The sequence below is a fragment of the Lutzomyia longipalpis genome, chromosome 2 (genome assembly GCF_024334085.1).
Source record: "Lutzomyia longipalpis isolate SR_M1_2022 chromosome 2, ASM2433408v1".
Taxonomy (NCBI): domain Eukaryota; kingdom Metazoa; phylum Arthropoda; class Insecta; order Diptera; family Psychodidae; genus Lutzomyia; species Lutzomyia longipalpis.
The window spans coordinates 9,194,803-9,208,588 of record NC_074708.1 but is presented as its reverse complement, the minus strand read 5'-3'; the positions used below and the strand labels follow the sequence as shown (position 1 = coordinate 9,208,588).

At 34.8% G+C, this 13,786-nt stretch overlaps 1 protein-coding gene across 5 annotated transcripts in view; it reads left to right on the top strand.

The window, feature by feature from the left end:
* The window catches only part of LOC129788971 (dual specificity calcium/calmodulin-dependent 3',5'-cyclic nucleotide phosphodiesterase 1-like), a 155,009-nt gene that overhangs the window by 48,243 nt on the left and 92,980 nt on the right, over positions 1-13,786 (top strand). For 2 of the 5 annotated variants that reach the window (XM_055825521.1, XM_055825518.1), the window contains exon 1: positions 11,973-12,146. The exons of the other annotated variants lie outside the window; for them this stretch is intronic. The gene's annotated coding sequence lies outside the window, so the exon portion shown is untranslated. Of the gene's footprint in view, positions 1-11,972; positions 12,147-13,786 lie in introns of those variants that run through there. 5 annotated transcript variants of the gene reach the window in all.

Here is a 13,786-nt window from a genome sequence, read left to right as displayed (position 1 = left end):
CAGAAGCATTAAATAGTAGTCTAAAGTCTGTTTCTACTTATCCTGAGAAAATGTTTTGCTCCGCCTACATTTTATACCTTGTTTACATTGACTGCAAGAATGTTTTTTCCTCAAGTCTCATTACTCTCTTTCATGACTTTCTTGGGACTTTCCCCGGCAAACTTCTTCCTTGTTGAGAAGCTAGAAAAAAAGAGTCTCGAAAAATGCGATGAAAAAAAAAGATCATTTGCTCTTATTTACGTGCAAATAGACGCTTAAGAGTTGAATGTGTGAAAGCTCACAGGGAAAAGCACCTAAGAATTTTCTTTCCTTGGAAGCTTGAATTCCTTTCCGAAGCACTAGAACAATGCGAAAGGGATGTGTTGTGCGATGTATGAGAAATTCCCAACCCCAAACCCACTGGTGTGGTGCTCATAAAAATTGATGAATGTACGAAAGGTAAGGCTTAATCGTACCTTATTATGGTAACCACCCCCTCCGCATTAATTTTCATCATCAAATAGACAATATCATGCTAAAGGAAAAGGTACACACACACACACATTCTAGGCAAACATTCCATCTTCTGTAAAGACATTGAGGGTATGAGGGAAAGGGGATTCCTTGGAGTACTTCTCACTCAATGTTAAACAATTTGGAACGGTCCAGCATGTGTGAGGTGGATAAATTTAACCGAGACGTGAACACAAAGCCCTCTCTCTTCCATTCTTTTCTTCTTCTTTTCTCTTGTGAACCCCATAAACCCATCATATGGGACGGAAAAGTTGTAAGTTTCACTTCAATGTAACTAACTTTCTGTGTTTCCTCGGCTGCATTATGGCATTCTATCGTAAGTTAGCAGCACTGCACTGTAAAATTGCACAGTTGAGGATCAATTTTTATTTCATCCGTAGCCCAGAAGTTATATATTTTTTTTGCCGTGAGCACTTTATTGCACACAGAGAAAATTGTATTGCAAACATCGACAAGACGAGGATTATTAAACTTTAACGCAAGACATACAATGTTCTTCCCGGCACTTTCAACAGGCGTCTGTAAAAACCACCAAAGTGCTCATCCACTTTGATTATACCAACGATTTTATGAAGTAGATCTTGCTCTATTTCACCCATGAAGAAGTGGGTGACGTTGTTAGGGTGTCAAACCACCTCCACCCCATGCCATGATATAGAGGGCAAAGAATATCTCTGGCTCTTTGTGAGCATATTCAACTTGAATTTTTACGATGTGAAATAAAATCCCAGCAATATGGCCATTTCCTCACTCTAATCATCATTTGTCACGATAATTTTTCACGAAGAGAAGAGAAAATGGAAGAATAGTACACAGGATCATCCAATCCACACGCCAATTTCATTCAATTTAGCTTGAAACACAGAAAATTTCAATTAGAATAGCTCCAGATAGCCCCAAGAGAGGGAATTAAACGCTAAAATATGCTCTTCAAAGCTCTGCGCATATATTTTGAGCAGCTGAAGCTTAACATATTTTCTCAAGTTCACCATACTTTGTACCGCAACTCTAGTTTTGCGGAAAGAGAATTTCTAAGAAAATTTTCCAATTAATTTATTCACAACGTGTAAAATATTGTATAACTTCAAAGTAAAATAATTCAACTTTATTGAAAATTTATAGAATAGAAAATTTAGAAACTTTCCAAGTTCAAATTTCGGTCAGGAAAGTTTGTTGGATTCATACATGTAATATATAATACAAATCGACGCTCCCGAAGATTATGAACCATACTCAAGACCATACTCCTGTGTTAAAAGATAGGAATATGGTTCATAATCTTCGGGCACGTCGAAATTATCCTTATTTAATTAATTGTTTTAACACAAAAACTGATTGCAAAAGTTCGAGTCTTAGTTCTAGCGTGCATCCATTTATTAAAAGATGATTATTATTACTTAAAAAATATTAACCCTTTCACGACCGTAAATTTTCAAAAAAAAATAATACATGTTTACTTTTTTGTACCATCCTTCCCTATCGAAATGTAGAGTAAAATTGATCAATATTTGCCCCAATTAACCATAAAGATTGACTCAATTTTAAGCAAAATATTTTATAAAATATTGGTCAATGTTGTTTGCTTGGGTCTTTGTGAGACGTGGCATGCACAATAAGGAGCAGAAGGACAAGATGAAAAGATACAAAAAAAAAGTAAATCTTTGAAAATTGAAAAGAACGAGAGAGAGTAGAAGAAAGATGAGTTGAGAGTTTCGTGTGGAGAGTGAATTGAATATTCTGCCGTGAAAATGTACAACGAGCTTTGTTGACACTTTCCATTATCCCCGGCATCATCATCATTCGTGGAATTTTATCTCACACCCACACTTTCACAGCTCTGCAAACTCTCTTGTGAGGAGAATTGACGATGCCCCAACCTCTGGGTCGGGCAACACTGGGCCATGTCTCCTGTAAAAGCTCAAAGTGGAACTGATTGGGCGTAAGAAGTGACGTGGTGTTGTATATTTGGCAATTATCTGCCTCCTTTGCTCCATCACATCTTGACACCAGCACTGCGGGGGCGGAGATGAATGGGTACGTGGAAGCTCTTTATCAACAATTTAGAGGTGCAATTTGGGGAAAATTATAAATTCGCCGGGAAAATGGAAAACATAATAAATTTTAACCCCATTGCTGTCTCGCGTGGAATTCCACCATCGTTAAATTTCATGAGAAATTCCTCTTCAGCATTCCGTCGGTTTGATGGGAGTTGGAAAAAAAGAGCACGATTAGCAAATGATGAGTGTTTCGTCAGGAAAATTAATGAAACTTCCAGGGGACACTCGTAAATCAAACAGCTTTTTTTTAACCCTTCCTCAATTTCTTAAAGAACTACGTATATGGAGCAGTAAAAATATTTATTTTTCTTTTGCAAAAATTTTCGGAGAATTGATCCTGTTCACCCCCATAGCATAATCCTGCTTTTATCCCTTCTAAACATTTTTGCGGTGGATGTCTTTTTGGAAATTACCCAACCCACCCGGTCTAAATCTCAAATGATTCCCACGAAAGAGGGTTGAAAAAGCAATTTCTTCACCTGGATGGTTTCTGGGACAATAAATTACAGCGCGTGGTTTGTGTTGAAATTTATGGGAAATGTATATGTAATTCGGCTGCTTTAAACTCCGTGTCAAATCATTCAAGCTGAAATTGTGCCTACACTCCCCTACATGAGGGTTGTCTCCACTCAATCTCACTGTTGCGAAGCTCCCACTTACCAAGTTCCTCGTATGATGAGGGGCCAAAACGAATTGAACATTCACCAGACTTTCGCCCCTCGCGTGACATTGACGAGGGAGTTTGAACAATTGTCGAAACAATCCCCAACTGCGAAGGGGAACGGACATGGGATTGCTGAAGAACCCACCCCCAAAGATACGCAACAAATTTTTACTTCTGAAATATTTCAAGATTTTCCCCTCCGTCGCTTTGAAGCTTTAGTGGCAAATTTAAATTTATTAACTTGACAATTTCCCGTCGGTTGTGCGAAAATTAAGCTCTTGTTCAAAAGTTTTATGAGATATTTGTCATCTTCCCTTCAGCATTCTCTTCACACAATGGTACACGCTTAAATCCTTTTAATTCACTCTTCAGAGTCATTTGGTGCCTTTTTATAGCGAAGCACGGCATATAAAAGGTGCCATGTGTCCCATTTGTCTCTCTCATTTCCCTTTTACCTTTTTCACGTAACCGGCACAACACACACGAGATTTTTCCTTTTCGCCATGTGAAACTCCCAGCGGGGCCTATATGAGATAAAGTGTTGTATAGGCTCAAGGTGTATAGAATGCTTTGTTTATGTGGTAAACGCGATATATAGAGCTTTTGGGAGCTTTCAAAGCTTTAAATATTTTTCCTTTCATATTTCTCTAGATTTTTTTGAAATTATTTATCTGGTTTTAAAAAATTTTGTTGCACAAATAATAACAAGTAACCAAAGCAATGATTTTATGTAAGCGCTGTGCGATGTATGCCTCCAAGGAAGCTTGTGCGAAAACTCTACGAAGACTGGACAGCATAAAGATGACGTAAATAATTGATAAGGGTATCAATCTGTGAGCATTTGAACGTGTCATTGGACACACACATTCACCGTGAATACGAAAGCAAGACTTATGGTAATGAATTTTAGTATCTTTCATTACTTGGTCAGCGTGATGATGGTCGTTTCCCAGGTACATAGAAGCTCAGCACATAAAATCAATTGATTTTTTTCTCCCTCTCGCTCAACCATCCCTTGACGTAATTTTTATCACAGTGTCCTTCATGGGTGTTGATTTTATTTATAAAGCACACCTCAAACCATTTTCGTTTTTCCAAATGTTTAGTAGATTGGAAATCCCCCGAAATGCGTGGAAGATATTCAGTCATGCTGAAAGTTGCGATAAATATTCCAGAGATGATCACGTTTAAATTGAATTTGAAAGTTTTTTGTTATTTTGTGGATGAAAATGTAAAATATGTATTATAGAATGTCATATCAACTCTTTACTTTAGCAACACTTTCATACATATTGGCACGCTTTTCTGGTATGCTGTGGATGAAAAGAAGCGGAAAATGTGCGTGACGATGTGAAAATATTGGAGAAAAAATTTGTAATTTTTCCGTGATAGGAAAGGGTTTGATTACTTTTATATATTCTCTCATTCAGGGAATTATATATTCTCTCATTTAGGGAATCTTTCTATTAAGATCGCGTAAAAAACAATTTCAGTGCTCAACATAATAATGAGTATAATCCCCGAAAATTTTCCTTCCATACAAAACATTCTCTAATCTTGAATTGTTGAGGAGATTCAGGAGATTGCATCAGAGAAATCACATAAATGAGATGAATTAGTGAAGACATCAGTGAATTAATTTTCACGGGATTAAATCACAAAAGCAAATCGTGTTATTGTTAAATTGAATAAGAGTCGGAGATGTAAATGAACTTGATAATAAACTAAAATTAATTAAAATTCCATCAAGAATCAAAATTGCGACAGGAAAGATCCCCAATGCAGTTTTCCACCCCCAAGAGGTAGCAAGAACTTGTGTGCATCATGAGGGAAACCATAATGACTCTGGAGATGCAATAAATGGGAAGTTTTGCTATCATGAATGTGGCATGAGAAGAATGACAGATGGGTTGATCTATGCTGAGTGCGAGAAGTTAACTTTCCGCATGTGTAATTGTGTATACGTATGTGGCGAATGTGGGGGTGGAATTAAATTTGTGTGTCGTCACTATGTATAAAGCGATTATCGGCACAATCACCTTCTGTGGTGTGGGGGAGCCCCAGAAGAGGGTTTCTTGCCATCTTCTGGTTGCCTAAGTGAATTGTTCAACTCTGGCATAATTATGTAATCGTATTTACAACCCTCTCGGGGGTCGTCCTCATTCACATCCCATACTTCAAGAAGACTGCCGGGGTTTTTCACTGTGTGTACGGGAAGCCAAGTTCAGTTCAATGGCAAATTACATCTTATGTTGGTTTAAGCATATACATACATTTCCCCCATTATACACATATATACAAAGTTGTATTGAGTTTGTATGTTGCGACAAAGTTTCCCAATTTCATCACTCTTACAGACATGGAGACCAAGACATATCATTTTCTCTCATCCATGTACATATTCTACAAAATCCACAAACTACCAACCAACATTAACTCAATCCACCACCAGCCCCCTTATCATGCGGGACAAGGCAAACTGCAGTGTGGTTGGTAGGAAATAACCTTTCTTTGTCGAGAGATAAATTCTCAAGTGAATTGAATTTATACAACGTCATACTTCATCACATCCTTTTATGAATTGGAAACTCATAAATATGCATGACAGCGTGAGATTGAGCATCAGGTTGCCTCCACGCTGAATATAATTTGTAATTTATTGATGTGCTCACCTCCCATCCTCCCATTCACCTCTATGGACCCCTCAGTAGGAGTTTCCCATGAAAAGCTCCAGGAAAGCTTGAGAAAATTTGTCATGTTATCATTTGATTGTTTCCAAATACCCTCGTCACGCTTTTACACATAAATGACACAAGAAAATGATTTACAGGACTCCTTAAGGATACAAATACTTCATAAATTATTTCTTGCCTTAACTCACTTTAATGTTTCAGATAGGAGTGAATTTCATTTGAGAACGTTTCATCCCCATGAAAGCTCTTCATTTCTCAATAAAGTAGATTTTTTCACGTAGAGGTACTTCTAAGGTTCAAAACTCCTTTTTGAGCTAGTTGAAAAATGGTTTTCTCAGTTTCAGTGCAAAAGATAGTCCACTTATCATTTAATACGAGATACTTTTCTCCGTGAGACATGTCGCTCACAGAGAAAGGAAGAAGGCAAAGAGATATTTGCAATGTCCTGCGTAAGGGCCAGAGATAAGCTCCAAAGACTGAATTCAATTGTGCTTTCAGAAACATTTTCTTAATCTATGATTTCAAAATGATTTAGAAAAGTCCACTTTCTATCGATATTTTTATGATTTCTTATTTAGAAAATTCTTCTAATATTCTTTTTTTTTTAACAAATCAAACTGGTTTTTTAGATAATTAAATGCTTTTCTTTATTTTTCATACATACTTAATCCAGGACAATAAACAAAATTATAGATTTCAATAAAATATTAAAAAGTATTTATTCCGATAAAAGATAAATTCCCAAAGCTTCATTCCATAAGTGCGAGCTATAGAGCGAGACATCTTCCGCGACAAAAAGCTCCCAAGAACGGTGAAATAAGGAGAAGAGCGCGCCAGACTTTGCATTGAGAATTCTCCCATTTCTCTCCAACAATCTTTTTAGCCTTTTCTCCGCTTGACACTTTTCACACAAAAAGAAAATGATTGATTTATAGTTTTCCTCAGACAAAGTTTTTTTCTATTGAATTTGTTGTCTCATCACAACTTGCAGGAATATTTGGAGGTGATGGTGAAACTTCTGTGCTTTTTTCTGAGAATTTATCTTAAATGGTTTGATGGCATAAAAAAGCTCCCAAATAGGGGATGAAAGAAGAAAAAAAGATTAAGTTTAAGGAGCAATTTGAACGGTAAATTAACCTATCGTGATACTATCCCTCGCACGGTGGCACTGGTGTAGGAAAGTGGACTTGAAATTTTATTGTACATAATATTGGGTGGGTGGGTGGAATTTATTCGTCATTCATTTCCGTATCCACTTTTTCCCTGTTTTTTTTCTCCTTCAACATGCGTATCATACATGGTTATACTATGTATATACATTACCAACAATATTTATGCTTATTCTCACTCAATGCTTTGTCATTTTCACAGAATACGCAGCCAAAAAAATATTCCGAGCTTTTTAATGGATCATTTCGTGTAGAAAAAACATTTTCCATACAATTTATAGGCTTTTGTCGCTTTTGTGCCGCATAAGCTGCAGGTAGTGCAAATATTTTCATTCATCAAAGTACATAGCTGTGTTTATGCGAAAGCGAATAGTTAATTTTACGCTTAAACAAGAGGATGGCAAAAAGAATCTCCCTTCACTCTGCGCGCGTTAAATTGTTTGTTTTGCAAATTGTTTAAAGATCAGATTTTCTCCCTTTTTAGCATACAAAATTTCTCTTATGCAAAAATATTTTAAGAGAAGAAGCTACGTGGGTGCACCTATACAATGAATATATTTTATTCATTGGTATGGATTTCCCGGCGGAATACAATTTCACTACTATTTTCAATTTTTCCTCTTGACTTGTTTCGTGGCTTTGGTGGCTTTACTTTCTAACTTGTACGAGAAGAATAAATTGAATTTCTTGTGGGTCTGCTTGAATTTTCAAAAGATGAGCATCTCCTCAGATTCCCATGTTCTCGTTATTTGTATTTTTCTATCAGTATTTTGCTTTATCAAGAATTTCAAATTTCATTCTGAACTTTTCATGTGGGAGAAAAAGCTCCATGAAAAGTCAAGAAAAATAGAGAATCTTTGTGAAAGTTTTCCTCTATTCTGTCTCTTTTACTTTCAGTTATGTTCATTAGATTTTTAAAAAACAAGAAAGATTCATAAAAGCTTATTCTTTTGAAAATTTTTGTATACAATTTAGAAGAGTTTATCGAAAAGAAAATGAGAGCATAAAAATTTCAAAAAGAATCTATGTAATATTCATTCTAGCAAACCGCATAATTCTTATGCTATTCACCCTACATTCGTAAATCATTAAACACTATAAATTTAACCTGATTTAATCACGTTAATCACAATCAATATATTAGCATTGAAATTTAATTAAAATCTTTGGTCACGTTCTGAATATCTTTAAGATTAAACGTTCGCATTGGAATTATTCATTTCACATTGTTGAGCGATGTGCTCTAAGATATTTCTCCGAGGTATTCTTATATGCTTACATATAAATTCAATGTTTGGTACAATTTCATACTTCCCCATTCCCATCGATTAAATGATAAAGCAACATTGATCCCATTGAACCTCTCTGGGTGGTGTTTAATTGAAGAATGTTTGTGTTTATGCGATCGTGAATGGAATATGTCCGAAATACATGAAATTAATGAGAACCTCCCGATGCGATTAACCAGACCTCAATGTTGATATGTTAGCGGAAATAGCTAAAAATATAATTTCTCAATAAGTATGAAAAAAAATCCACCACAAATGACCGTTGAGTGGTTTTTCTCAGTTGTGCCGGGAAAATGCGGCGTTAAATGCTCGAGGGAGAGATGCTGTGTTGGAAAATTCAATGGGAAAATTCTCGATGAGATTTGTATGGAAGTGATATGAATGAATTTCTGTTGAGCTATTGTTAAACCAATGTCATAAATTTCTCTCCAATGATGTAAGAAATTGTGAGTAACAATTTGAAAATTCTTCTCGGTGAGGGAAAGCAAGGGAAATTGATTTTTTTTACATGTCCCTTGCATTGTAAACTAGTTGAAAAACATATCAAAGTTGTCAATGCAAACTATTTGCATTAGATTATGTATTTTGCTATTGCAGAAGGAGCTAGGAAGGGGGAAGTAAATGTGCTGGATGTTTGAAAAATCTCGTTTAAGTGCATTTTCCATTAAGATAACAAAAATGTTATAAAGAAAATGCAAAAAATATGAAATTCTCAACAAAAATATTCAATTTAGAATTTTCTCCTCTTTTCGTAATTAAATGAAACCAGATTAATAAATTTGTTCAAAGAGGGTTAGTCAGACCACTAGGAGTTGGTCCCCAAAGAGGTAACCAAATTTAATTTTTAAATTATCATAGGGCATTGTCAAAGACTCAAGAAAAGCGTGGTCACTTCCCGGAAAAGCGCTGGGAAATATACGAATTTTCACATTTTATGTCAAATCGGGTGCAATCTTTTTTGATTTTTTTCTTAATTTCTAGTTATTCTAGAAAATTCTTTTCTGTGTCATATGAAAGCTATTTAAAGGCCTAACAATATATATTTAAACCATTTTCCTACTGTGGAAAACTCGCGAGATTTTCCGGCATTGAACTATTCTTTCGCTTCCCATTTCTCCAATATTGAACGTGACCAATTTTAAAATATCTCATTTTGTAGCATTTATCTTTCATTTGGTATAGCACTTGCAGGGAAAATCCGCTGGGAAAACTCGCTACAGAATGATTTTCCAAAATTAAGCACGTTTTCGCGTTGGAAGAAAAGAGATAAACGATTTCTCCTCTTTGATGTTTCCAGAATGTTCTAAGAATTCCCCTAGAAAAAAATTGGCCATCTCTTTTCCTCCAACGCGAAAACGTGCTTAATTTTGGAAAATCATTCTGTAGCGAGTTTTCCCAGCGGATTTTCCCTGCAAGTGCTATACCAAATGAAAGATAAATGCTACAAAATGAGATATTTTAAAATTGGTCACGTTCAATATTGGAGAAATGGGAAGCGAAAGAATAGTTCAATGCCGGAAAATCTCGCGAGTTTTCCACCGTAGGAAAATGGTTTAAATATATATTGTTAGGCCTTTAAATAGCTTTCATATGACACAGAAAAGAATTTTCTAGAATAACTAGAAATTAAGAAAAAAATCAAAAAAGATTGCACCCGATTTGACATAAAATGTGAAAATTCGTATATTTCCCAGCGCTTTTCCGGGAAATGACCACGATTTTCTTGAGTCTTTAGCAATGCCCTACGATAATTTAAAAATTAAATTTGGTTACCTCTTTGGGGACCAACTCCTAGTGGTCTGACTAACCCTCTTTTTATAAACTCACAAACTATTTGTTGGGATTCAAAAACTTTCTTTCCAATTTAAAAACACCCTGTTCACTGTATTATTTCTTTGAAAAATTCTCACCTTCAATTGTGAAAACTTTCACAATCAACTGTATAAACTTTTCCACTAGAACTTTTCCTGTTATATCTAAATTTTTTCAATTCTTTTGATTTACCTATCTCTATCTTTAAAATTTTATCTCAATGACAAATTCAGGATAATTTTTTTTTGAAATCTCATAAATATTTTAATTAAAAATTAATATACTTTTATGAATAATTTGAGATTTTAAAGGCGAAAAAATCACACAAATCTCTGAAAACGATATTCTACTCCTTTTACCCTCGGCGATGTTTTGAAAAAAATGTCCTTCAATTTCCTTGAAAATTTTGCAATTTTCCAGTCATGAAATACTCAAAAATCTGAGTTACTTGATTACAAAACTTGTTCCCAAAGTTGTAGATTTTTTTTTTAATAAATTTCTTCTTCCTTCCAGAAGTTCCAGAAAATTCTTTAAAAAATCTTTCAAACTCAAATCAATTTAAAGATAACGATTGGATTTTACTAATCTCATTTAAACCCATTCACAAATACATCTATCGGCAACTCTTGTCCAACATTCATGTTGACAAATTTTCGCATGAATTCGTTATCTCACTGCAACGATGCACATAATATATATTCAAATGTATCATGTGAAATGTAATCTCCAACTATATACATACATAATACTATGTATAGGATTTATTTTAAGAGAACATCTGCGCAAAGATTGCAAGATATAATAAACAAGCATAACAAACTTTATGCATTCAAATAAATCATATTCAAATGAAAATCCAAGTGTTTGTCTAATTTATCGCATAATCATATCTCATAACGTGGCATAATTTGGCATACTGTTCTCGCAAATATTTATGGAAGATAAATTCATAAGGAACTCTTGAACTAATGCATTTTTCCTTTTCTTTCTAGGTGAGTTCAACTGTGAATTAATTTTTAAAGTACAACTTCTGGTAGAAAGGTAAATTTTTATTGCACTAAATATCCTAATTTTTAATTCATTGCTTCATTTATTTAATTGCCCAAAGAAGTCTCACGAGATCTATGTTGCTAATTTTTCGTAAATAATACAGAGTTTAAGCCTCTAATGAATGTAGGCAGAATGTCAATGCAAACTATACTCTGTGGTATATAATACAAACCGCAGAATAGCTTTAATTCATTCAGCTCATAAAAAATCAGCACTGCAGTACACTGAATGGAAAGTTTTCATCCAACTTTTACTACATATAGGAACAACATATAGGTAGTTTATGTTCTGCCTGCAAATTCCAAAAAAAATTAAACTAAAACTTTTCAGTGGGTTGTATTGATTGTAGAGAAAGTTCAAAGTGCGCTAATTGTCAAAATTTTAAAGGACTTAATTTTGTACCCGGCGCCTCCACACTGTGTAATGGGGGCGCCTGGTGATTTATATACTATTAACTTTTCGTACATGAAAGAATTACTTGCAATTTTTGGGCTATTATTGTGTCCTCTGCGGATGAAGTGTTTCAATTACAAAAGCAGCCCCCCGTGGCGGTGCCTTCGTGTGCGACGGCGTGAGTGATAAAGCTCTCGCATGACTTTCGTCCAAGAGAGCTTAAAGTTTGAGTACTTTGGTGCGGAGAAAGAGAATAAATGTTGGTGGTTTGGAAAATGCGAGAGAGAGAGTATTTGAAAAAGCCTTTCCCATTTGGCAAATAAAGTCTCCTCAGTGTGATTTTAGCCGAGCAGTGAGAACATGTGGCGTGGTGGGACACACTAAAATCGCGTCTATTGGTTTTCTTTTAAGTTCTCACACTGATATTCTTGCTAAAGAAAGTATAAAGTTAATTCGTTTTAGTTTTGTGCTGTTCCCATATTTGAAACAATAACAAAAATCGTGAAGTTTGTGTAATTTATAGCAACATACACCCCCTTTTTCATATTTTCACTCATCCCCTTCACATTTACAATATCCACCCACACGACGGGAGAAGGATATTGTCCAACAAGCCCCCTATTAAATAGGGAGACATAAGTAGAAAGAGGAATGTGAGCTCTTCAGATTTGTCACAATACGAGGGAAGTTTTTGTGCACGAAGACGAATGGTGGCTGTGACAGATTATTGGGAAATGTTAATGAAAGTACAAGACCGTGTGGTACTCTCTGAAACGCTTGAGCAGTTCATTAATCATATTACTTATTGTTGTATTTATTGGGGTAGTTCCAACACAATGAAACATCCCCCTTAACCACAACAAAACGCCAATTGAACTTAATGGCTTTGCTCCATCAATTCAACATAATACGATTTCATGTTTATACCGCTTGAGGTATTTTCAAGTAATACCTACACCACCGTTTAAGTATATGTGGCAGCATGTGGAAATAAATCGTGATGAATTAAAGCTATATATGCCCTCTACACCTTTCACGTATCACTTTTTAGTTACAATTTAGGCAATTCAGACAACATTTTTCAAGTTGGTAAAATTTTCATGGAATTCGAAATAAATTCAGGGAAAAGTTCTTTAAAATTGAGGGAAAAATGATTTTTCTTATAATGGAATCAGTTAAATTTAATCAATTATATTTTTAAGCCTTGACTGTTGGTTTATTGATTTATCATGCTAAATATAAAAGTTCTTTCATTGCATTTTTATCGCTCTAACTTATTGCAAAGAAAATTATCATTTAAAATTATTCAATGTAAATTTTTTTGATACTAAAATAAAATAAATAGAAATGGAAACACTAAAGCTTTCTAGCCTTTCTAACTAAATAAATATACAAACACAATCAGTCGATTACTTATCAAACTGATAATTTTTGAGAGAGAAACTCACATTAAAACGTAAAAGAATGACGTAAACAATGAGATGGAGTAAATGTAAACTGTCAATTTCGGTTGGAAAATTCAATTTTTAACGGACCAACTTGCTTCCAATATTGATAAAGTATATAAACAGTTTATAAAATCAATTAAGCTACGCTACAGAAACCATTTTGTGATTATTACTGATACCTACATACATAATAATAAAAAGTATTGCGCAGGATGACGAATTTTATTGCATGTAGCGATAAAAGGTAGAAAAGAAGGAATCAAAATTACAAAATGTTCCACTTAAAAATGAATCGCAATAATTCTTTATGAAATAATATCATAATGTGATTGTTGGAAAAATAAAAATCCGTGTGTCTGTTTTCCACCTCATTCTATGTGCGTGCTTATGGCTTTTGCATTTTACTCTCCTTCTCTGGGAAGCATTAAAAGTCCAAAAACCAATAAATTTCCCGGGAGAAATCCTTTCTTTTACGAGTGAGAAAAATGCTATTTTTATTCGTTGCAGCTATATGAAATGCTCTCATACACAGTGGGGGATTGATTGCACCCATAATAAACCCATATAATGTTTGTATCTCAAGCAGCTAAAGTTCAAGTTTTATGTGCAAAATCATTATCGGTTTTGGGTAGGAGAGGGAGGGGAGGTAGAGTGCTGCTACCATGGAGATGTTTAAGATCATCTGCAGGGTTCTTCAC